The sequence below is a fragment of the Lolium perenne genome, chromosome 2 (assembly GCF_019359855.2).
Source record: "Lolium perenne isolate Kyuss_39 chromosome 2, Kyuss_2.0, whole genome shotgun sequence".
Lineage (NCBI taxonomy): Eukaryota > Viridiplantae > Streptophyta > Magnoliopsida > Poales > Poaceae > Lolium > Lolium perenne.
The window spans coordinates 10434976-10459483 of NC_067245.2; the positions used below are offsets into that span (position 1 = coordinate 10434976).

At 46.2% G+C, this 24508-nt stretch overlaps 3 long non-coding RNA genes across 11 annotated transcripts; 2 read left to right on the forward strand and 1 right to left on the reverse strand.

Annotated features, from left to right (window-relative positions):
- Positions 1 to 748: 748 nt before the first annotated feature.
- Positions 749 to 4798, reverse strand: LOC127331135 (uncharacterized). 7 transcript variants are annotated; one of them, XR_011751320.1, is made up of 5 exons: positions 3368 to 4798; positions 3219 to 3259; positions 2467 to 2577; positions 1416 to 1513; positions 749 to 1197 (listed from the first exon to the last, which is right to left on the reverse strand). It is a non-coding gene; the product is annotated as an uncharacterized lncRNA (long non-coding RNA). The 7 variants fall into 7 exon arrangements; XR_011751321.1 differs by having other exon boundaries at positions 2467 to 3569; positions 3743 to 4798; XR_011751323.1 differs by lacking the exon at positions 3219 to 3259 and having other exon boundaries at positions 3431 to 4798.
- Positions 4799 to 12279: 7481 nt separating this feature from the next.
- LOC127331136 (uncharacterized) lies at positions 12280 to 21504 on the forward strand. 2 transcript variants are annotated; one of them, XR_007869626.2, is made up of 10 exons: positions 12280 to 12495; positions 12590 to 13178; positions 14212 to 14280; positions 17339 to 17708; positions 17858 to 18483; positions 19395 to 19569; positions 19994 to 20107; positions 20212 to 20470; positions 20563 to 20899; positions 21042 to 21504. It is a non-coding gene; the product is annotated as an uncharacterized lncRNA (long non-coding RNA). The 2 variants fall into 2 exon arrangements; XR_011751313.1 differs by lacking the exons at positions 12280 to 12495; positions 12590 to 13178; positions 14212 to 14280 and adding an exon at positions 17227 to 17240 and having other exon boundaries at positions 21042 to 21499.
- Positions 21505 to 21587: 83 nt separating this feature from the next.
- On the forward strand, positions 21588 to 23706 carry LOC127322884 (uncharacterized). Of its 2 annotated transcripts, XR_011750827.1 has the most exons (4): positions 21588 to 21684; positions 22237 to 22572; positions 22774 to 23375; positions 23452 to 23706. It is a non-coding gene; the product is annotated as an uncharacterized lncRNA (long non-coding RNA). The 2 variants fall into 2 exon arrangements; XR_011750826.1 differs by having other exon boundaries at positions 22774 to 23706.
- The last annotated feature ends 802 nt before the right edge of the window (positions 23707 to 24508 follow it).

Consider the following 24508-nt stretch of genomic DNA (forward strand, 5'->3'; position numbering starts at 1 on the left):
AAGATATGGGGTTCCAGGTTGGCTCAGGATGTGGATGCTCCAATTTCTGTGGAAAATGGGGGCTAAAGCCCCATCCCTTTCAGTATAATGTGGATGCTCCGCAGGATTTCTAGCGATCTCCAGTCAACTGCGGACGTGATGGTCGGCCGCCGCTTCCGCTCCATGTGGCAGCGCCAGCCGCAGGAGCCGCTCCGCCTGCAACTCCGCGCGCAAAGGCCAACCGATCATTCGCGCGCGAGGAGGCCCTGCAAAAGAAACCGCCGCGTCTTTTACGTATATCAAAGACGCGGGGGCGTATATGGGATCAAATCGGCCTCCACGTGCGCCCGATTAACGCCATGTTTCATCCTCGATCCATTTCGTACCAACCACCTGCACTGCACTCTACGTGTTTTTCTTTTCCTCCAGACAAAAAAAAAAAAAAGGTAACAAATTACCAAAAGCGTTTTTACTACCTAATCCATTATTATTATTACCCAATGCCTAATACATTCAACAAATAGCTAAGCTCATCAAACAAACCAGATCACCTACTTCACCCCCAGCATAGCTGAATCTTAAATGCGCAACCATTGATCCATCACTCACCGGCCGCTGCTTCAGCACCCCAACTGGCCGCTACTGTCAACTCTGACTTCTTCTTAGCTTGCTAGTATATTTTTCTTCCGCGCCAGCAAATTATAATCAATTAATTTAAGGGCTCAAAATATATATACCCAACTATGTGACCAAAATGCCAGGGAGTGCATGCTCAAAATTTTGGCATCCAAACCTGCACAGCAAATACCATACTTCAATTCAACACACACGCTTGGCATACACATTCAACCCCAACTCGATCCAATCAATGGGGACAAAAAAAAAAAAAAAAAAAAACCAACCGCCATCAGCATCAAAGCAAAGCAAAAGCTGATGCATCCGCAACCCCATCCTAGGACGGTCGGTTACATACAACACGGACAAGATGCCATACGAGATTCCTCTGAATCTGAAATGCCGGCGGTACTGCACTACACTACATCCCGATTGAATAAAGATAGTTGTCGTACAGACAGAGCAAGGCATGTACTCAAGTCAGCTGCTTCCTTCATTGTCTCTTCCAGGTCACATCGGATGACGCATCGCACTGCAGGTTCCTTGCTGCCATCCACCCGTTCTCCACGATATATATATCCTCTTGGAGATCAACACAAGATACTAAACCAAAGCAGTGCAAATACAAAATGCCAATCAGTACAAGCAAGCTCTGCTAACATAAACCAGCCATAAAAACACCACAGGCCGTCAAATTTCCTAGCTACACAACATACCTTTCATTGGAGATCATCACAGAACACTAAACCAAAGCAGCGCCAATACAACCACACCACCAGAGCCCTAAATGGGAAGAGATAAGAGAGGAATTTGACACTCACCTAAACCCACCAAGTCGAAGACGAAGGCAACCGCTGCAAACTGGATAGATCTGGCGGCCATGGATACCTCCTAACCAGCCCCACCAACTTGAAATCCCCTGAGTTACAGGAACACACAGAAAAGGGAAGTGGTCAGGAACTAGTAGAACTCTTCAATTCTAAAGCTAGAGAACATTCAAGTCAGGCAACAATTTCCAAGCTAAACATACAGAGTACATGTAGATGTCATTTCCAAGCTAGGCGAGAATTTGTCTACTTTCTACACACTCAACTCAAACCGGGAAAAACTAAATGATTTCCAAGTCACAAACAAATTAGATGCAGATTTCTCATTTATCAAGTCAACCAGATTTAATACAAGTCAGGTTTAAGCTACTTTGTTGAACTAGTTGTCCAGATCAGCTCCAAAGAGCTCCAGTTTCTGCCCACATTTAATACAAGTCATGTTTAAGCTTCATCAAGTCAACCAAACAACAGGTTCAATATAAATTCAAATATAATCCAAAGCTAGAGCTATAAATGGTCTGATTCTGAGTTTCTTGTCAAACCAAGAAATTCAGATCAAAAAACCTCTAGGTTCGTCCCACATTGAATACAAGTTGGGGTTAAGCTTGACATTCATCAAGTCAACCAAGCCAAGCCCACATGTTCAATAAAAACTCAAGGATAATCCAAAACACACCATAGCAATTCAATAGCCTTTATAAAACAGATTGTGTAATTGTAAACATGGTCACAAATCGGATTCTTGCTTCTGTAATACACTTTGGAACTATTCCAAAAAAATTACTAGCACGTTGACCAGCAATTTAAACATTGTAAAATAAGAAAGCAACATTACTCCAAAGAAAATATGAGCACAATGCATGAGGACATGATCAATTACATGAAACAAATCATGATGAATAAAAATCTTGTGGCTGATGTACTACTCCATCAACAGTTCAACACTTAGGTCAATCAACACTCGCTTTGCAAAAGAAAAGAAAATTATCTCATTGGCACATGAATAAGATAGCAGATAACACACATAATAGCACTTGAAACAGACCTAAGAGACAACACACATAATAACACTTGATCCCGCTAACGGATAGCCACTTTCATGCCTGAACCATGGGAACCTGGGTACCTCATGGAAGCACCAGACTTGGATACCTTGCTGAAATAAACAAAGGAGTATGGTCAAGAACAGTTTTGTGAAAATAAATGGCCAGCTAGGTTAGTTGGAATGGACAGAACAGACAAAGAATTTCTAGTAAACAATACATGGCCAGCACTAAGCACTACATATATACAGATCATGGGAAAGAACACAGAATTTCGAGTAAGCAATTACGTTAGGAAACTACCATTAAGTATTTCAGTTTATGTAACTAATTAGGTGCAGATATGGACATCTCTCTTAGGATCAAAAGTTGCATGATTAATACACACAAATGAAGCAGACCATAGCAGTTAATAGCCTTTATATATACTACTAAAGCTCTTAAGAATGGTCACAAATCAGATTCTTGCTTCTGTAGTAATCATGGAACTACTCCAAAAAAAACTACTAGCACGTTGATCAGCTATTTAAACATGTTAAATAAAGAAAACAACACTCTTCCAAATAAAATACAAAAAAATGGCATCAGGGCATGATCAACTACGCGAAAAAATCATAATGAATCAAATGCTTGTGGCTGCTGTACTACTCCATCAACACTCGCTTTGCAGAAGAAAAGAAAAGCATCTCACCAACACAAGAATAAGATATACAGCAAATACTTCAAAGGGAACTATGTGAGGAGGTTCTATTACCTCCACATCACCAGGTCATAACAGCAACAAAATTTCCTCAACTTCAAGAAACAATAGCAAAATAATTCAGGAAACAAAGCAACTTCAGAAATAGCACAACAGCTACAGGTAGATATAGCAATGGTACCAACCAACTGCAGTAACCATACCAAAACACGCAAACACGGCCATGAGACGCTAGAAAGAATGGGATTGCCTGGACCCCATACAACCTGGACATCTCATGCTCCAGGAAGCCCTGGTCTTCCACGAGTAGTTGGGGGGCGGCGGCAGCCTCTGCGGCAACATCAACAGTCCGCCACATCCACCGTTGTGGAACTCATGTGACAGATGGTGCGATATCCCCTCACCCTGGCCACGAAAAAAAAAATTAGACAAGCCAAAGCGTTTTCATTACAAAAAAAACATACAGAATTCATGCCCAAAGAATTTTAGGCAAGCCCAAAAGTAAAAGATATGCACGCACAATACCAAAATAAATAATCAAGATACTAGAATGTTACAACACACACACACCACACTACCTTTCTCAACATAATCGCATCATACATGCTAAGACTAAATTGTACTCATAACACCACAGATTCCAGCCAGGCAGAGTTGCATAAACACATAAACATTAAGATAATTTTCTTAACACCACATGGATAGTCACTTTCGTGCCTGAACCGTGGGAACCTGGGCACCTCATGGAAGCACTAGACCCCAAGGCCTTGCTGAAATAAACAAAGGAGTATGGTCAAGAACATTATTGTAAAAAATACATGGCCAGCTAGGTTATGGACAAAACAGACAGAGAATTCCTAGTAAACAATGCATGGGCAGCACTACATCACTACATACACAGATCATGGAAAACAACACAGAATTTAGAGTAAGAAATTATGTTAGGAAACTACCATTAAGTATTATGTAACTAATTAGGTGTAGATATGGACAACACTCTTAACATCAAAAGTTGCATGATTAGTACACTCAAATGAAGCAGACCATAGAAAGTTAACAGCCTTTATATACTAGAGCTCGTAATTAAAAGAATGGTCACGAATCAGATTCTTGCTTCTGTGCTACCCATGGAACTACTCCAAAAAAAAATACTTGCACGCTGATCAACTATTTAAACACGTTAAATCAAGAAAACAACACTACTGCAAACAAAATATAAGAAAAGTGCATCAGGACATGATCAACTACACGAAACAAATCATGATGAATCAAATGCTTGTGGTTACTGTACTACTCCATCAACACTTGCTTTGCAGAAGAAAAGAGAAGTATCTCATCAGCACAAGAATAAGATAGCAAATACTTGAAAGAGAACTAGGTGATGAGGTTCTATTACCTCCACATCACCAGATCATAACAGCAACAAAATTTCTTCAACTTCAAGAAACAATAGCAAAATATTTCAGGAAACCAAACAACTTCAGAAATAGCACAACAGCTACAGGAAGATAGCACTGCTACCAACACAGTTTACCAACTGCAGTAAAAAAACCAAAAAAAAACCAGGGCATGGCTTGCAAAACATGCAAACACGGCCATGAGACGCTAGAAATAATGAGATTGCCTGGACCCCATGCAACCTGGACATCTCATGCTCCAGGAAGCCCTGATCTTCCACGAGGAGTAGCTGGGGGCCGGCGGCAGCCACCGCAGCATCATCAACAGTCCGCCGCATCCGCCGCTGCGGAACTCGTGTGACAGATGGTGCGATATCCCTCACCCTGGCCACGAAAAAAAAAATAGACAAGCCAAAGCGTGTTCATTAGAAAAAACATACAGAATTCACTCTCCAAAAAGCTAGTTTTATTTCACTAAATGGTGTCAAACCAATTACAAGAACTACAGGTGGATGAACTCTTAAGGTATGCATACACATTAAGTCTGAACATACCAAAAACTACATGGTTAATATACTAATCAGAACAGACCATAGCAACTAACCGTCCTTTCTAAATTGCTCAAACTATACATGTAAAGAAGGTTCACATAGAACTGATTTGCATCTATATGCAACTGAACGTGTGCCAACAATTTGCATTTGCTCTTCCCAAAAATTACACGGTTAATATAGTAACAAGAAGGAAACCATTAGCGACCAGTCGTCCTTTCTCAATTTCGCAAACTAGAAATGTACAGAAGGTTCACATAGCACTTATCTGCATCGATGTGAAACAAAAAACGTGACAAGTAATCGCATTTCTTCACCGAATTTTTTCCCTGCAGCTACAAACCCAATATATACTAGCATGATTAATATACTAATTAGCATGAGGCCACAGCAACCAAATTTCCATTCTCAATTGCTCAAAGGTATACATGTACAGAATGTTCACACATACGTGATTTGCATCTATGTGCAGCCAAAACGTGACAGCCAATATAGCATTGATTCGATTCAAAAAAGAAAAAAGATACTGCAGCTACAAATCGGCGGAGCAGATTGACGAATTAGTCTCACCTAGGTACGTCGTCCTACCACTGCACCCCGCGCACGGCGGCGACCATCAGCAGCGCGTCCCGCCTCGCTCCTCCGGCTGCCTGCACAAGAAAGAAGTGATTTTTTTTTTCAGAATGTGGAGAAGCGGATTGGGGGCAGGGGGATTGGGGCGCGACTCATACCTCCAGCAGCAACCGCGGTGGTCGACGTAGCGACGCCGCTGGACATCTCCACCCGCAGGGCCACAACCTCCAGACGTGTGAGGAAGCGGCGGTGAAGGACACGCGCGCATGGGGACGGAGCGGCGGCGGCGAGGACGGGGAGGGGGAAGAGCAGGGGGGGGAGGTTCCGCGCGTGGCCTGGCCCGCGGCTTCCTCGACGCCCACTGAGGGTTTCACGGCGGCGCGGTTTTAGGCTCGATTGGGGGCGCGTCGGCAGGGGGCGGCGCCGGACGGTGAGGAGGTCGGGGCGGCCGGCAGCCGGCGAGGCTGGAGAGGCAGAGCTGTGGCGAGGTTGCGGATAGAAGGAGCCGTGGCGGACGGCGTCCATCTGGTGATGGAGAAGGGGCGGACGCCGGCGAGATGGAGAGAGAACTGGGCGAGATCGATGGAGCGGTGAGTCGGGTCCGGGAGACACAGAGAAAACTGGGCGAGATTTGCGTGCGTTTCGATTTCGGGAGTGTTTTGTTTTGCTGCTGTTTTGTGTTTTCGTCAACAAAGGAATCTGATTGGCCGTCAACGCCTCCTTGATTCGCGAGATTGTGACGTGCTATACTTACTGCTAATAACTAATCAAGCTAAGCTGGCCTCCTCGATACTCATCAGTCGTTGCGTTCGATGTAGACATGCAACGTGATTATACATGTCTCTGAATTAACTAGGACAAATTTGCATGCATCTCACATTCTCACGTGCTATACCAGTGTAGACACAATCCACTTAGCCAACGCAAGTAAACGCAAGTACATCTACTTTGCCCGTCGTCTTCCTTCTTTGCCGCCGTCTAAGATCATCGCCGCCAATGGCCGCACCCGGATACAAGTCATAACCGCGGCACCGATCGACGAGCTGCACACGCCCCTAAACAACGCCACCATTTTCACACTATGCCTCCGTAAGTGGCTCATCCTCGCCATCAGCAGAACTGCACGAAGATGAAGATGTCGCCGAGGTGATGCGTCGCTTGCTCTCTACCGCAAGATCGTCCTTTTTGATTCCTCCCCGAACCCCACCGCCATATTGTTCAGGGTTCCCATGTCCATGCCGCGTCCTTCTTCATGGGCGAATTTGTGTGTAGGTTGGCAACACCCTTGCGGAATGACATCATCGAGTACAAAGTCTACTATAAGGGCCGGTTCACCATAGTGGTGGACACGCCAAGGTTGTTGTACATGTGTTTGATGGTTGTGCTCAAAGAATCCGAGAAGACCAATGTCGGTCCGTAACTAGGTGCTCGAAGTCGAAGACGGGAAGTGGAAGGAGACCAATGCCGGTCCATTAACATGTAGTTTAGTTAGTTTGCATAGGTGAGACTCCATTTTATGTGTCGGCGTCATCATATTTTCACATTGGTTGGATGGAAATTACTATTTGAACTAATAATATGCTTACTATCAGTTGATCATTTTTTATTATCAGTTTTCCATTCCACCGCCAAAAAATTATATTGATAGAGCTAGTCAAACCTCAGTAAACGTATCTAGGCGGTGACCGTGGTTCATGAGCAATCATCTTGTTAGAATTTGGTCGCCTGCTAACTTACTGAGATGTTCGCTCGTACTCGTGCTCATTAACCCCATTTCGCGGACGTTCATCTCGTTAGAATCCGGTCGTTTGTAAACTTCTTGAGATGTTTGCTCATCCGCGTAATCATTTGCTCATTTCACGCTCGGTCGTCACGTTAGAATCTCAGTAGCATCGAAAATCCAATTGCAAAAAGTTGAGATGCCAGAAGCAAAAATATTTACAAGTTCTTCATGCGGGCCCGTGATGACTTATATGTGATGGTGGACTTGTTTTTGGCAAGGCCACGAGCCATGATGTTTAGGTCTAGACTTCAGATCTAATGTTATGCGAAGGGTTCAATTGTAGGGTTTGGGTCTAAAGTTTGTGTCTAGGGCCGGTAAGATGTAGAGTTTAGGTCTTGGGGTTAGGTATGGGACTAAATATATGTATATAAAAGAGCTTTGTTGAGTGTCCGAGATTCTACATGCTAGACAAAGGGATTATGGTGGGCAAAAAACCCACACATGTCTTGTCTTTGCCTATGTACCCCCGCGAGATCTTGGTGTCACTAGGTAGTCTTGTCTATCATATGTCTTCCGATCATGGGAGAGATGCTCTCGGTGCCTAACCAGGCCCCCTATGTTCTTCCGGTGGTCTTCATGTCTTCGGAGCCACGAGGTTCTTAGCGGGGCTTGCCTCTAGAGCTTTGTATTTCTACTCTAGGCTCTCAATTTTGTGAGACTTGTACCTTTTTTCTAGATCTTATCGATTCATCTCTACTTGTCCGACGTCGTAACCACAACCGACGAGTCTGACCTCTTACGACCATCCCTTCCAATTTATCTCCTTGGTTGTGCCCTAGTACGTCTAGTCGCTTCCCGATGGTGTACTTCGTCGAGGTTGGGGTGCCACCATGTCCATTGAGGACATGAGATTGGTTGTTATTGCCTTGTCGGGGACACGGGGTGTACGTGGTTGTGTTAGCTAGGGTGAGTTAAGTCCGTCAATGGTGGAGGATGTGACATTTGGTCGTTGTCAGTGCCATACGTGTGTTAGTCGAGGATGCAACTGATGTAGGCATAGAGAGTTTCTCCATATACATGGAGTGCAGTGCAGGTGTGTAGTTCTTGTATACTCTGTGAATGAAAAAAAAACATAGAATGGTTTAGACATGCGTAAAAGAGCTACATGCATGTATGGTCATTTAATTTTATCGATTGGGTAGGCATGCCACCTCTCTGTTCCCATCGGTCTAGCGTTGGCGGCATGCCTCCCGCCATTGGCAGGGAGGCTGCTTCCATTTCCCCTCCCCCCTGGCGAGCGATGAGCACCCCACAAACGAGGGGCTTGCGGGAGCATCCATACCGCCCCCTGTCATGCTCGTGCCGGCCCTCTGTTGTGGCAGACCGAGCCACAACGAGCTAGCCTAGCAAGAAAGCCAAGCGAACCAAGGTGGGGAAGGGCGGAGCTGCATCCGTCGTACGTCCCCGTCTATGGGTTATTTCCTCGAATTTTGTTTTGTTTCTCCGGGTATATATAGATCAAATTTGAGATGTTTGCTTGGAGCTGCATATAGTTTGTAGGTCCAGATCATGGCATCAGAAAGTATATGAAAAAATAGTTTGCTTGATTCAACATACTCCTATGTAGAATGTAGTGCAAGAGTGTAGTTAGCCATGTCTTTGCCAATGTACACTTTTATACGCCACTGCTGTCGTGTAGGGAGGTGCTCCATCTTTAATCATCATCATTATTTTCTTTGGAATTACCATGCTCGCGCGGACCCACCCCAAAACTAAGCCAATCGTAATTTTGTGGTGGGTTGGTTAGAGCAAATCACGGTAGTATAACAAATCCCACCGATTAATTAAATTTGTGATGCAGTTTCTACTTTTAGGGAGTGATAATTAATAGTAATCCCTGTAAACAAGGAAGAGCTACCGTATGCAATTTGCTTTGATTGGGCAGTAGAAAGGGGACGCAATTAAAGTTGTACCAAATCCAGTGCCGGCAAGATTTGCGTGGCGGGTCTTGGATGGAGCGGCGACGCCTTCTTGATTCATGAGACGTGGCATAATGCTAATTAATTCTGGCCTCTTTGGCTCCTCGCTACTTATTCATGTGTTTCCTTACATGTTGACATGCAAGATACTTACTTATACATGGATGTTACTAGGACAATTTGCATGCATCTCACGTAGTAGTACTACTACGTGCTAACTAGCTATAGATGACATCCAATACTACCGATGTGCACAATCCATTTAGCGAACAAATGTACTTAATAGCTACGTGGTTCCTATTCATCCTCCTCCTCGTACGCCATCTGTGACCGGTAGATCATCGCCATCATTTCCCGCTTTTTAACGAATAGCAGCGGCTCTAGTTTCGCATTACGACTCCGTCGGTGGACTGTCCCCGGCCAACGCCGGGAGGTTGAAGAGGGTATGCGCCGCTTGCTCTCTACCACAAGATTGTTATTTTTTTATCCCTACCCGAACCCTGCCGCCATGATGTTCACGGTCCTGATGAACATGCCCCGGCCTTCGTCATGGGTGAAAATGTCTATAGGCCGGCAACGCCCTCGCGTAATCACATCATCGAGTACAAAATCTACTATAAGGGTCAGATCACCATAGTGGTGGACACACCAAGGCTGTTTGTACAGGTGATTGATGGTTGTGCTCAAAGAATCTGAGGAGACCAATGTCGGTACGTAACTAGGTGCTCGAGGTCGAAGGCGGGAAGTGGAAGGAGACCAATGTCGGTGTAGTTTAGTTATGAGACTCCATTTTATATGTTGGCATCCTCGTATTTTCACATTGGTTGGATGAAAATTCCGTACTATTTGAACAAATAATATATTTACTAGCAGTTGATCATATTTTTATTATCAGTTTTCCATTTCACGGCCAAAATAATATATTGGTAGAGCTAGTATAACCTCTGTAAACGCATCTAGGCGGCGACCGCGGTTCAAGGACTGTCATCTCGTTAGAATCTAGTCGTCTATTCGCTCGTCCTAGTGGTCATTTACCCATTTCACTTTGCTCGGTCATCACGTTAGAATCAGTAACATCACAATCCAATTGGAAAAAATAATGAGATGCTAGAAGCAAAAAAAAATTACAAGTCCTTCATACGGGCCCATGATGACTTATATGTGATGATGGACTTGTTTTTGCCATGACCCATGATGTTTAGGTCTAGACTTTAGATCTAATGTTATGTGACGGGTTCAATTCTAGGGTTAGGGTCTAAAGTTTGTGTCTAGGGTAAGATGTGTAGTTTAGGTCTTGGGGTTAGGTATGGGACTAAATATATGTACAAAAAAGAGCTTTGTCGAGTGTCCGAGATTCTACACACTAGACAAAGGGATTATGGTGGGGAAAAACCCACATGTGCATGGTCTTTGCCCATGCCCTAGATCGAGCCCCCTCTACTCCCGCGAGACCTTGGTGTCACTAGGTAGTCTTCTCTATCACATGCTTTCTGATCATGGGAGAGACACTATCGGTGCCTAACTAGTCCCCCTATGTTCTTCCGGTGGTCTTCATGTCTTCGGCGCCACGAGGTTCTTAGCGGACCTTGCCTCTAGAGCTTTGTATTTCGACTCAAGGCTCTTAGTTTTGTGAGACGTGTACCTTTGTCTAGATCTTACTGATTCATCTCTACTTGTCGGACGTCGTAACCACGGCCGACCAGTCTGACCTCTTATGACCCTCCCTTCCAATTGGTCCCTTGCTTGTGCCCTAGTACGTCTAGTCGCTTCCCGACGGTGTATTCCGTCGAGGATGGGGTGCCACCATGTCCATCGAGGACATGATATTGGTTGTTATTGCCTTGTTGGGGACACAGGGTGTACGTGGTTGTGTTAGCTAGGGTGAGTTAAGTCCGTCAATGGTGGATGATGCGACATTTAGTCGTTGTCGATGCCATACGTGTTTAGTCCGAGGATGCAACTGATGTAGGCACTAGAGAGTTTCTCCATATACATGGAGTGCAGTGTAGGTGTGTAGTTGATGCATGCTCTCTGTGAATGAAAAAAAACATAGAATGGTTTAGACATGCGTAAAAGAGCTTGGTCATTTAATTTTATCGATTGGGTAGGCATCATGATGTGTCTATACACACTTGAGAAGCTACATGCAAGTCATTTTTGTTTTGGCATTGAGACATTTACGCGTGTAAGTACTCAAGTCCACGATGGAAAACTGATTTTGGAGCGGAAATTTTGGATTTGGGCCGAGCGGAAGATTTAGGTAGTCCAAAGCAGCAACGAACCGATGGCCTTGATGCTCCATGTCATGGACCGGTGACGTGAACTCAACAAATTTAACCAACCCACAAACGAGGGGCTTGCGAGAGCATCCACACCGCCCCCTTCCATGCTCGTGTCGGCCCTCTGCTGTGGCAGACCGAGCTACAACGAGCTAGCCTAGCAAGGAAGCCAAGCGAACCAAGGGTCAGGAGGGGCGGAGCTGCATCCGTCGTAGGGTCCCTATCTATGGTGTATTCCTTGAATTTTGTTTTGATTCTCCGGGTATATATAGATCAAATTTGAGATGTTTGCTTGGAGCTGCATATATAGCTTGTAGGTCCAGATCACAGCATCACAAAGTAGATGAAGAAATAGTTTGCTTAATTCAACATACTACTACATAGTGCAAGAGTGTAGTTAGCCATGTCATTGTCAATGTACATTTTTAAACGCCACGGTTGTTGAGCATCGTCCGGAAAATCAACCATGGATTTAATGCACCGCATAGGAAGATGCTCCTCCTTTAATCTTCATCATTATTTTCTTACCAAAAACTAAGCCAATCGTAATTTTGTGGTGAGTATAACAAATCCCCCCGATTAATTAAATTTGTGATGCAGTTCCTAGTTTTACGGAGTGATAATTAATCCCTGTAAAATTTGCGGAGTAGTAATCCCTATAAAATTTACAGAGTAGTAAATAATCCCTGTAAAATTTGTTTTGATTGGGCAGTAAAAAGGGGGAGCAATAAAAGTTGTACCAAATCCAGCGCTGGACGACCGTCTCTTTCCCGAGGAGAACCTAGCAAATCGTCCATAAACATCGCCATCATTTCCCGAGCAAATCACGGTAACTATAACAAAATCCCACCGATTAATTTGTGAACAGTTCATAGTTTTAGTAATCCCTATAAACAAGGATGCAATTTGCTTTGATTGGGCAGTAAAAAGAGGACGCAATTAAAGTTGTAAAAAAAACTCCAGTGCCAAAACGCAAATCCCGTGCTTTAATTTCTCCACTCCACCCAACTCCCTCGCCGGCCACCCCAACCAACTCCCTCGCCGGCGTCGCCGCCGGACAGCCCCTCCGCCTCCCCTGATTCCCCTAGACGCCGGCTTCAAGGTCGTCGCCATCTGGAGCGCGCCTGGAGCTGGGCGCCCCCGTCGTGGCGCCTCCCGTCGACGCTGCAGTCGTGGGCGACGGCCGCCATGTCTCCCTCCACCTCCCTCGCACCCTGCCTCGACACAGCAGCAGTCGTGGGCGAGGCCCAAGCTGCTGCAGCAGCAACAACAGAGGCCGGCGTTAGTTAGAGGTGGAAAACCTCCTCCATAGCGTCCGTGTCCCGCCACCGTGGCTCGCCCCGGGGAGACAAGGAGGAGGAGATGGTGGTCGCCTTCTTGGAGATGCAGCCGCTGGCGACCTCCTGTACAACCTCCCCGACCTGCGGCCGCCGGCGACGTCCCCGATCCGCGGCTGCCGGAGACCACTCCGTCCGTCTGCCGTCGGCCACCTCCCCAACTTGCAGCTTCCCGGTGAGGTCCCTCACTACGTACTCTCCGTGCACTTGCCATTTTCTTCTTCAGATTTGGGTAGCCTGTGTGATGATAGCAGCATTACTTGTCCCTGCATGTTTGTACTAGACAAAAAAGTTTCTGGAACACATGTCCTGATTCAAGGAAAATGTGTGAATTGCCAATGATTAACAAAGTGATGATGTATATGCATGGTCCCATGCGTTGTTCTTTTGTGTGCATACTGATAAGCAAATAGTAATTCAGCGCCGGTGTTGTCATTACATTCGAATGCGTACTTCTCCTCTCTATTTCCTCTGCCTGAAACCTCACTATCGCCGGAGTTGATTCAGATCTGCGTGTGTGTGTGTGTCTCCACTGGGAATAGGGAGATGAGCGGGCTCTTATTGGTCCCGACGGTGCATTTGCATATGAGGGATATGTGTGTAGATGTTTGCTAGGTAGTGATGATCTTGAAGGAGGAGCCAAGTTGGCAATATATAGGTAGTGATCTTGCAGTTTGGTGGGTTTACTTTTATATGATAAAATAGATACTCGATTTCATTCCAAGGAAGATAATAATAAGGCATTCCTCCTGTTCTTGCTACTGAATACCTCCTATGCATGTCAACCTAAATACTGACTTTTTTACATCAATGGTCTTGTTTCTCACTTGATAGCGTCTCTGAAGAAAAAAAAAATCTCTGTGCTGTTCACGGTTGCTGAATCGATGTGCTTACCTAGTTTTACCATCTCACTTGTTTCAAAGCAAGCAGACAAGCAATGCTAATATAGGAGCACGGAAAATGCAGAACTCTTGCATCTTGTAAAAAACTGGTTATCTTTAATGCGTAGGAAGTCCGAATCTGTTCTGCAACATTACTTTCTTTTGTTTTGAAATATATCCGTGTAGGCTCATATGATCTACATCTAACGATTTTTTTTGCTTCTGTTTTAATATATCTTAATAGAAAATTTTGTAATGTGCACAAATTTCTGAAGGTCTTTCTAGTTTTGAATTTTTAATATTTTCAACAAACACTTTCTATTGCAGGACTTGGAGGAGGAACACATTGAGGACCTTGCTTTGTTAGATCCATCATCGTCCACTAACTCCATGAAAGTAATTGCTCTTTATTCCCTTTATTCTGTTATGATTTATGAGAACTCATGCAGCATTTTCCAAGTTCCGCACTAAAGTTTATAGTTTTGTTGCAGGATCCTGTTGAAAGTTCAAAGTGAACAAAGCTTTTCACCATGGGTGCTGAGAAGCAAGAGACCAATGGTGGTAAAAGACAGTGTTGCTGCTGCTGCCGCTGTGTTGGTCGGAACACGTGGCCAGCTCGGTCAGCAGCGTCGGCGGGATGAGGATGTCGAGAATGTGAAGTGCAGCTACAAGCCGCTGGAGCTGGCATTGACAAGAAAGAAGACAACATTGTTGGTAGCTGTGTGAGTTGAATGTATCTCTGCACTAGAGCTTCGTAGCAGTTTAGTTAATGCAGCCACAAGAGCAGCAGGCAGCGGTGTCCTTAGCGATGCACCGGTAGTTGAAGTGGTATCCACCAATATGACAACGGCCTTCTCGTAGGTAAGGCCTGGCTCCTCTTTTTTTTAAGTTCTACAATTTCAGCATATTCCATGCGTTTGATGCAAAATATTACTGTAAATATATTATAGCATGCAATTTCCTTGACTCCAGATTGTTGTTTTCTGAATTTTTTGCATCTTTTGCAGATCGCTCCCACCGCATCTCTCAATCCCCTTTCTCCAGTCAATTTGCTGACATCGCCGCAGCCGCTTGGTGCTACTCCCTGCTTCTCACCCCACCTCGCTGCTCAGCTGCCGGGCACCCAACCACACCCAACCACACCCACCCAACTCCCTCGCCGCCAGACACCCCCCGCCCACCCAATCCCCTCCGCTGCTGATTTCGGCGCGTCCGCCATGCCCAAGACGTCAGCTTCAAGAACCTCTGCCTTGTGCTGGTCCTCGCCATCCGGAGCACCCGGAGCTGGGCGCCCGCCTCGCCCTCCATGGTGCCTCCTGTTGACCTGCGCTGATGTTTCTCCTCCGCCTCCCTCCCTGCCCCGATGCACCAATCGCAGGCAATTACACAAGCAGCAGCCAAGACCAGCGCTGGAGGTTGAGGACCTCCTCCGCATCGTCCGTGTCCTGAGCTCACTGCAAAGATGCAAGGGGGAGGAGATGGTCCTCGCCTTCATGGAGTTGCAGCCACCATCGGTGACCTTCTCGGAAAACCTCCCGAGCTGCGGTCGCTAGCAATGTCCCCGACTTGCTGCGTCGGTGACCACTGTCCCGCCGCCGTTGGCCACATCCCAATCTCGCAGCTGCTAGGTGATCTCCCTCTCCTCCCCCCTCCACGCATTCCTTTTAATTTTCGCTTCTTTTTATTTATCATGTTGATGCACTCAACTGGACACTGCTAGCTACGACGCAGTACAATGTACAATGGTCGTGCATGGCGTTTCTTCTCTGCTGGCCAGTGAGTGCGTCCATATGTCGATGGATTTATGATACTGGCTTGCTCTTTGTTGTATAGAAAATGGAAATGGGTTGCTACTCGTTTCTTCTCAGTTGGCCAGTGAATGCGTCGATATGTCGATGGATTTATGATACTGGCTTGCTCTTTATTGTATAGAAAATGGAAATGGGTTGCAGAACTGTTGCATCTTGTAAAAATCTGCTTATCTTTAATTTGTGCTGATTTCAAGCATATACATGTAAGCTCGTATAATTCAAAGTCAACACAATTTGATACTATTATCTTTGTAGGATTGTAGTTTTAGTACCATCTCTTGTTTCAAAACAAACAAATAACTCAAGGTCTTATGATAATGAGTGCGAGTACAAGGCTTAGGAAGTTGGAATCTGTTATGCAACCTTTACCTTCTTTTGTTTTGATATATATCCGTGTAGGCTCATATGATTTACATCTAATGCCTTCTTTTGCTTCTATTTTAATATACCTTAATAGAAAATTTGTAATGTTTACAAATTTCTGAAGGTCTTTCTAGTTTTCAATTTTTGAATATTGTCAACTAACACTTTCCATTCCAGGACTTGGAGGAGGAACACATTGAGGACCTTGCTTTGTTAGATCCAGCATCGTCCACTAAGGATGTGTTCGGTTTCGGGATGTGGTGGAATGGAATGGAATGGTTCCGTTCCATTCCATTCCATCCCATTCCATTCCATTCCATCTGGGTGTTCGGTTGATTTCAGAAGCTGTGGAATGGAATGGACTCTAATTAGTCTAAATAGCCAATTAATTAGAACCTAATTAGTCTAAATATCCAATTTTGACCCTAATTATTTCCCAAACCACGGGAGAGGACCTCCGCGCGGTGAGCTCCGCGCCTGGTGACCTCCGCCCGCGCCCGGCGAGCTCCGCGCCCCGGTGACCTCCGCCCGCGCCCGGCGAGCTCCGCGCCCCGGTGACCTCCGCCCGCGCCGGCGAGCTCCGCGCCCGGCGAGCTCCGCGCCGCGCACGGCGACCTCTGCGCCCGGCGACCTCCACGCCCGGCGACCTCCGCTGCGCCCGGCCGAGCTCCGCGCCGCGTCCGGCGACCTCCGCGGCCCGGCGACCTCCGCGCCCCGGCGACCTCCGCGCCGCGCCCGCCAACCTTTGGCCCGCCCGCGCCCGGCCGACCTCCGCCCGCCCGCGCCCGTCGGAGCAGGCGTGGCGGCGGGGCGACCTCAAGGAGGCTGAGGAGGGGCGGCTCGCCGGCGCGCAGGAGCTCGAGGGAGGGCGCCATGCTCCGTCCGCGTCCGCCCTGCTCCGTCCGCCGCCGGCGTTGCTCCGTCCGCCGCGCTCAGGCCGGTCGAGGGAGATCGAGGGGAGAGAGATAAGCGCGATTAGCCCCGATGACAGAGCCCGTTCCACTTCGTTCGACCGATTCGGCCGGACGGGCTCGTTCCGGATCTACAAGGAATATTCGCTTTTGAGGGACGTGTTGGTTCCGTTCCATCCCAGAACCGAACGCAGGAATCGCCGTGAGGAACGACTTGATTCCATTCCATTCCACCATATCCCGAAACCGAACACATCCTAACTCCATGAAAGTAACTGCTCTTTCTTTTCCCTTTATTCTGTTATAGTTATGAGCACTCATGCAACATTTTCCAAGTTCTGAGTACTAAAGTTTATAGTTTTGTTGCAGGATCCTGTTGAAAGTTCAAACTGAAAAAAGCTTTGTACCATGGGTGCTGAGAAGCAAGAGACCAATGGTGGTACAAGACAGTGTTGCTGCTGCTGCCTCTGTGTTGGTGGAAACACGTGGCCAGCTCGGTCAGCGGCGTCGGCGGGATGAGGACGTCTAGAATGTGAAGTACTGCTGCTAGCCGCTGGATCTGGCATGGACAAGAAAGAAGAAAACATTGTTGGTAGCTGTGTGAGTTGAATGTATCTCTGCACTAGAGCTTCCTAGCAGTTTAGTTAACGCAGCCGCAAGAGCAGCAGGCAGCGGTGTCCTCAGCGACACGCCGTTAGTTGAAGTGCTATCCACAACTATGACAATGGTCTTCTCGTAGGTAACGCCTGGCTCCTCTTTTTTTTTTTGAGTTCTACAATTTCAGCATATTCCTTGCGTTTGATGCAAAATATTACTGTAAATAAATATCATGCAATTTCCCTGACTCCGGAATGTTGTTTTCTGACTTCTTTTTTGCATCTTTTGCAGATTGCTCCAACGGCATCTTTCCCTCAATCCCCTTTCTCCACTCAACTAGCTTACACCGATGCAGCCTCTCGATGCTGCTCCCCGCTGCTCGTCCCACCTTGCCGCTCAGCGGCAGGCCACCCCACCACACCCACCCTACTCCCTCGCCGCCAGACACCCCCACCCACCCAATCCCCTCTGGCCCTAGGTTCCCGCGCGTCCGCCATGCCCAAGACGTCGGCGTCAAGAACCTCCACCTAGTGCTGGTCCTCGCCATCCGGAGCGCCTGAGATGGGCGCCCCTGTCACGCCCGCTATGGTGCCTTCTGTTGACCTTGGCTGACGGCGCCCCTTCACCCCTCCATGCCCCAATGCACCAATTGCAGGCAATGACACAAGGAGCAGCCGAGACCGACGCTGGTGGTGAAGGACCTCCTCCACGGCGTCTGCATCTTGCCTCTCTTGAGATCGCTGCAGAGATGCAAGGTGGAGGAGATGGTCCTCGCCTTCATTGAGCTGCAGCCGGCATCGGCGACATTCTGGAAAACCTCCCCGAGGTGCGGCCGCCAGCGAAGTCCCCGACCTGATGCTGCTGGAGACCACTCCGTCACACCGCCGTCGGCCACATCCCAAACTTCCAGCTGCCAGGTGATCTCCCTCTCCTCCTCCCCCCTTCATGCATGCCTTGTAATTTTCGTTTCTATTTATTTATCATGTTGATGCACTCAACTGGAAACTACTAGCTACGATGCAGTACAATGTACCATGTCCGTGCATGGCATTTTTTCTCTGTTGGCCAGTGAATGTGACCAACTGTCGGTGGATTTATGATAATAGCTTGCTTTTTGTTTTATAGAAAATGGAAACGGTTTGCTACTGAACGAATGAACCTGATTGAATAAAATGCACTTCAGCTCTTATGCAGTACCCTACTTTTTAATTTTGGTTACAATTTCAGCTCCCTTACTGCTAACATGTCCAAATACTGGAAGGAAAAATACAGGTATGGGGCTTAGTGCTAATGCTTGCGCGGTGTGAGGCTTGCGTGTATTAGTCCACCAATCTACTAGAGAAAACCACTTAATTATTTTTTGCAATAGCACTCGGAACAAGAGAGAAAAGAAGGATGCAGTACAATATGACATGATGGTTGACTCTTGATCTGCATTACACCATAGAATGCTTATTATGTTTGTTTTAAGGAATATATCGCATTGCCAATTATATATCTCTTGTTTGCCTCATTCTAATTACTTGTGCAGTCCATCATTTTGTCTTACTTCTTATCATATATTTTATCGGTGGTGATTTTGTCAAGTGTTCAAAACTAATCAACTTAGTATTTCAAAATTCAATAAAAATAATGAGTTTTATCTCTAAGCCTTGGTTGACTCCCCCCATATTCCTTTTGGTGGCTTCGGATACTGATTTCAGAATTTGATTCTTGGAACTGATTCGATTTTACTATGATTGGCATACAGTGAATGTCTTGTCATAGGTGCTCATTTATCCGATTCTGTTAATCTCTTGTTTTTAACAGCTCTAATTTGTTCCTGCAGTTTGACAACTAAACAGATCAGCCATAGGCAAGGAGAAGACGCACATTAACATCATGGTCATTTGCCATGTTGACTCTAGCAAGTCGACCACCATAGGCCATCTGGTTTGAGAAGGAAGCCACGAGACCCACCCTCTTTACACGTTCACTCTTGGAGTGCAGCAGCAGCTGCAAAGGTAACTTGCTATTCATCATCTCTATGCTATTTTTGCGAGTAATGTTCAGTAGCATGTATCTCTTCATCATTTCTGCTATGTTTCTCGCCTTCTTGTGATAAATGAAGAAAATTGGCAATATACATGAAGAATTTTTTACAGAAAGGCAGGGACTGAATTCATGTAGTACAGCTTCCTATCGTTCTTACATATAGCTTCTTACATTGGATTAGAAGTTTAGAGTGTTTTCCATGTTTGTTAACACTGAATGATAGGACTTGCAAGGTGCCGAGTTGCATAATTAATTTGTGATAAAGCTGATGTTAATATCCTAATATCCTATCTAGGTAACAATACCTATAGTATAGCATTTTCCATAAGTGTACACATGAGGAATATAGGCATGTACTTGCATGCTTTCTAACAAGGTTCTTCTTGCTTGAAGTTTCTTACCACATAACCTTGTATAAGAAGAGGATCAAGAATGGATGCATACAATAGAGGAAAAGAAAGTGACCCTGAATTCTACCGCGAGGGTTCAAGTTTTCAATATGGTAAGGTACTGCACCAACACCAAGTCTTTTGTAATCTTATTTATCGTCCTATTATGAGTCCTTAGATCTTACTAATGCCTTTCCATCTGCATTCCGCATGTGTCTTAAGGTAGAGGAACAGGAGGAGTATGTCCGTGATGTGGCCTGGAGGGTGGCTTGGCTACCGGATCAGGCCGGACATGATTTTTTAAAAGCTGTGCTTGGTCTTTGATGATCTGAGATGCTTCTCTGGTGTGAGTGTGCCTGACAAGATTACTATTGTCAGAGTCATATATCCACTTTGTGCAAAGCTGATTCATTGCTGGTGCTATCCATTGCTGCTAGATACGGCTTTATTGGATCCATCATCATCCACTAACTCCATGAAAGTAACTACTCTTTCTATTCCCTTTATTCTGTTGTGAGAATTCATGCAACATTTTTCAAGTTCTGAGTATTTAATTTTATAGTTTTGTTGCAGGATCCTTTTGAAAGTTCAAACTGAACAAAGCTTTGCACTATGGGTGCTTAGAAGCAAAAGACCAATGGCGGTGCAAGACAGTGTTGTTGTTGGCGCCGTGTTGGTCGAAACACGCGGCCAGTTCGGCCATCAACAGCGGCGCGGCAGGATGAGGACATTGAGAATCTGAAATGCAGCTGCAAGCCGCTCGAGCTGGCATGGACAAGAAAGAAGACATCATTGTTCCACTTCCTAGCAGTTTTGTTAACGCAGCCGAAAGAGCAACATGAATCAATGTCCTCAACGACAAGCCGGTGGTTGAAGTGGTATCCACCACTATAGCGACAGCCTTTCGTAGGTAAGGCATGGCTCCTCTTTTTTTGAGTTCTACAATTTCAGCATTCTATGTGTTTGATGCATAATACTACTGTAAACAAATAGCACGCTATTTCCTTGAATCCAGATTCTTGTTTTCTCACTTTTTTTTGCATCTTTTCCAGATTGGTCTCATCACATCTCTCCTTCAATCCCCTTTGTCCACTCAATTTGCTGACACCGCTGCAACCGCTCAGTGCTTCTCCCCACTCAGCGGCCGGCCACCCCACCCCACCCACCTGACTCCCTCACCGTTACACACCACCACCCACCCAATCACCTCCGCCCCTGCTTCCTGCGCGTCTGCCATGCCCAAGACGTCGGTGTCAAGAACTTCCATCTGGTGCTTGTCCTTGTCATCCGGAGCGCCTGGAGCTGGGCGCACGTCTGCCATGGTTCATCCTGTTGACTTGGCTGCTGTCTCCCCCGTCACGTCCACCATGGTGCCTCCTGTTGACTTGGGCTGCTGGGGCGCCCCTTCGCCCCTCCCTGCCCCGATGCACCAATCACGGGCAACAACACAAGCATCAACTGAGATTGGCACTGGAGGTGGAGGACTCCACGGCGTCCGCATCCTGCCTATGTGGAGCTCGCTGCAGAGATGCAAGGGGAGGAGATGGTCCTCGCCTTCACGTAGTCGCAGCTGCTGTCAGCGACATTCTGGAAAACCTCCCGAGCTGTGGCCGCCAGCAACGTACCAGACATGATGCTTCCGGAGACCACTCCATCCCGTCGCTGTCAGCCACGTCCCAAACTTGCAGCTGCCAGGTGATCTCCCTCTCCCCGTCCTCCCGCTCCATGCATTCCTTGTAACTTTCGCTTCTTTTTGTTTATCATGTTGATGCACTCAACTGGACACTACTAGCTAGCTACGATGCAGTACAATATACAATGGCCGTGCATAGAGTTTCTTCTCTCTTGGCCAGTGAATGTGTCCAACTGTCGATGATTTTTGATACTGGCTTGCTTTTTGTTGTATAGAAAATGGTAACGGGTTGCTACTAACCGAATGAACCCGATTGAACAAAATGCACTTCAGCTCTTATGCAGTACCTAGTTTTCAATTTCTATTATAATTTCAGGTCCATTACTACGAACAAGTCCAAATAAATAGCTTTGGAGGTTATACTCTCACAGGAAGAAAAAATTACAGCAGTTGGTATGCGGCTTAGTGCTAATGCTTGCGCAGCCTGATGATTGAGTGGATTAGTCCACCAATCTACTAGAGAAAACCACTCAATGCAACATTTATTCTGTTATATGAGCACTCATGCAACATTTTCCTAGTTCCGAGTAATAAATTTTATAGTTTTGTTGCAGAACCATGTTGAAAGTTCAGACTGAACTAACGGCTGTTGAGAAGCAAGAGACCAATGGCGGTACAAGATGGTGATGCTACCGTGTTGGTCGGCACACACGGCCAGCTCAGCCATAAACAGCGGCGTCAGCGGGAAGTGCAGCTGCAAGCTGTTGTAGCTGGCATGGACAAGAAAGAAGACAAGATTGTTGGTAGCTGTGTGAGTTTAGTGTATCGCTGCACTACAGCTTCCTATCAGTTTAGTTAACGCAGCCGAAAGAGTAGCAGGCAGCGGTGTCCTCAGCAACACACTGGTAGTTGAAATGGTATCCACCAGTATGACGACGGCCATCTCGTAGGTAAGGCATGTCTGCTCTCTTTTTTGTGAGTTCTATACAATCAGCATATTCTATGTGTTTGATGCAAAATACTATAAACAAAAAACATGCAATTTCCTTGACTCCGAATTTTGTTTTCTGACAATATGTTTTGCATCTTTTGCGTATCGTGGAACCCATCATATTCTACGCGTTGACAATTTTTTTTTGCATCTTTTGCAGATCGCTCCCACCACATATCTCCCTCAAACCCCTTTCTCCACTCAATTTGCTAACATTGCCGCAGCCGCTTGGTGCTGCTCACCTCACCTCGCCACTCAGCGGCCGACCACCCCACCACACCCACCCAACTCCCTCGCCGTCAGACACCCCCACCGACCCAATCCCCTCCACCCGCCATGCCCAAGACGTTGGCGTCAAGAACGTCTGCCTTGTGCTAGTCCTCGCCATCCGGAGCACATGGAGCTGGGCGCTCCCATCACGCCCGCCATGGTGCCTCCTGTTGACCTGGGCTGCCGACGCCCCTCTGCCTCCCTCCATGCCCCGACATACCAGTCGCGGACAACGCCACAAGAGGCAGCTCAGACCGGAGGTAGAGGTGGAGGACCTGCCGTCCATGTCCTGCCTCTGTGGAGCTCGCTGCAGATATGCAACAGGGGGGGGGGGGGGGGATGTTCCTCGCCTTCATGGAGTTGCAGCCGCCATCGACAACGTTCTGGAAAACCTCCATGAGCTGCGGTTGCCAGTGATGTCCCTGACCTGCTGCTGCCTGAGACCACTCTGTCCCGCTGCCGTCGGCCACATCCCAAACTTGCATCTGACAGGTGATCTCCCTCTCCTCCTCACCCTCCATGCATTCATTGTAATTTTTTATTCTATTTATTTATCACGTTGATGCAGGGCATTTTGGTACGACGCAGTACAAGGTACAACGGTTGTGCAGGGCATTTCTTCTCTGTTGGCCAGTGAATGTGTCCAACTATCAGTGGATTTATGATACATGCCTGCCTTTTGTTGTATTATTGTATAGAAAATGGAAACAGGTTGCCAGTGAAAGTGTCCAACTGTCAATTGATTTATGATATGTGCTTGCTTTTTGTTGTGTAGAAAATGAAAATGGGTTGCTACTGAACGAATGAACCTGATTGAACAAAATACACTTCAGCTCTGATGCAGTACCTAGTTTTCAATTTTGGTTAGGAATAACTTAGGTATCAATAATTTCAGTTATTTGGATGAATCTAAAACTTGGAACTCTCTGCTTATGTGCTTACTCCTATTCCTCAGGTTATGCACATGTTTTTATGCAAAACAAATGCAACACACAGTAGAACCCTCACCATTTTATTCTCACTAACAGAATTAAACAAAACAAAACAGTATGGCTTCATAATTGGACTGAATTGAGGTCCAGGATCTGGGAGGTACCATTTTGTTTTGCCAGTTGCCTTATGATGATTAAGTGCTAACTCCTGATAGAAGATATGCTCATACATTGCCAACCATGTAATTTTTACTGAATCTGTGAGGTATAAATATGCTTGTTTCCTGTTTATGGCAAAATTTTCCAACACTCTTGCTAATGAAACTAGAATTGATTAGCTAGGTTCACTGCTAGTTCTCTTCACTAACTGCTACTTTTTTCTTGAATCGACCATATGAGATGGATCTAAGATAGCACATGAATTGGGCAGTAAGTGATGGATCAGTCTACATGTGACTATTGGAATGGATGGCGGCAGTTCCAGTTTTTGTTATGTTGTGATCAGCTGGGTTGCGGTGGCGGCGAGGGACATAACTAGGTGCTGAGGGCTAGCACGGAGATCATGCATTTGCGTCTGGTAGCAACACTTGAATTTGTGTGTGTAAAACTTAGAGACCAGAATATATTTTGTGTTCACTCTGTAAATATGTTAGCTAAATGTAACTTGGAGCTCATAGAATTCTTCCGTAGCTT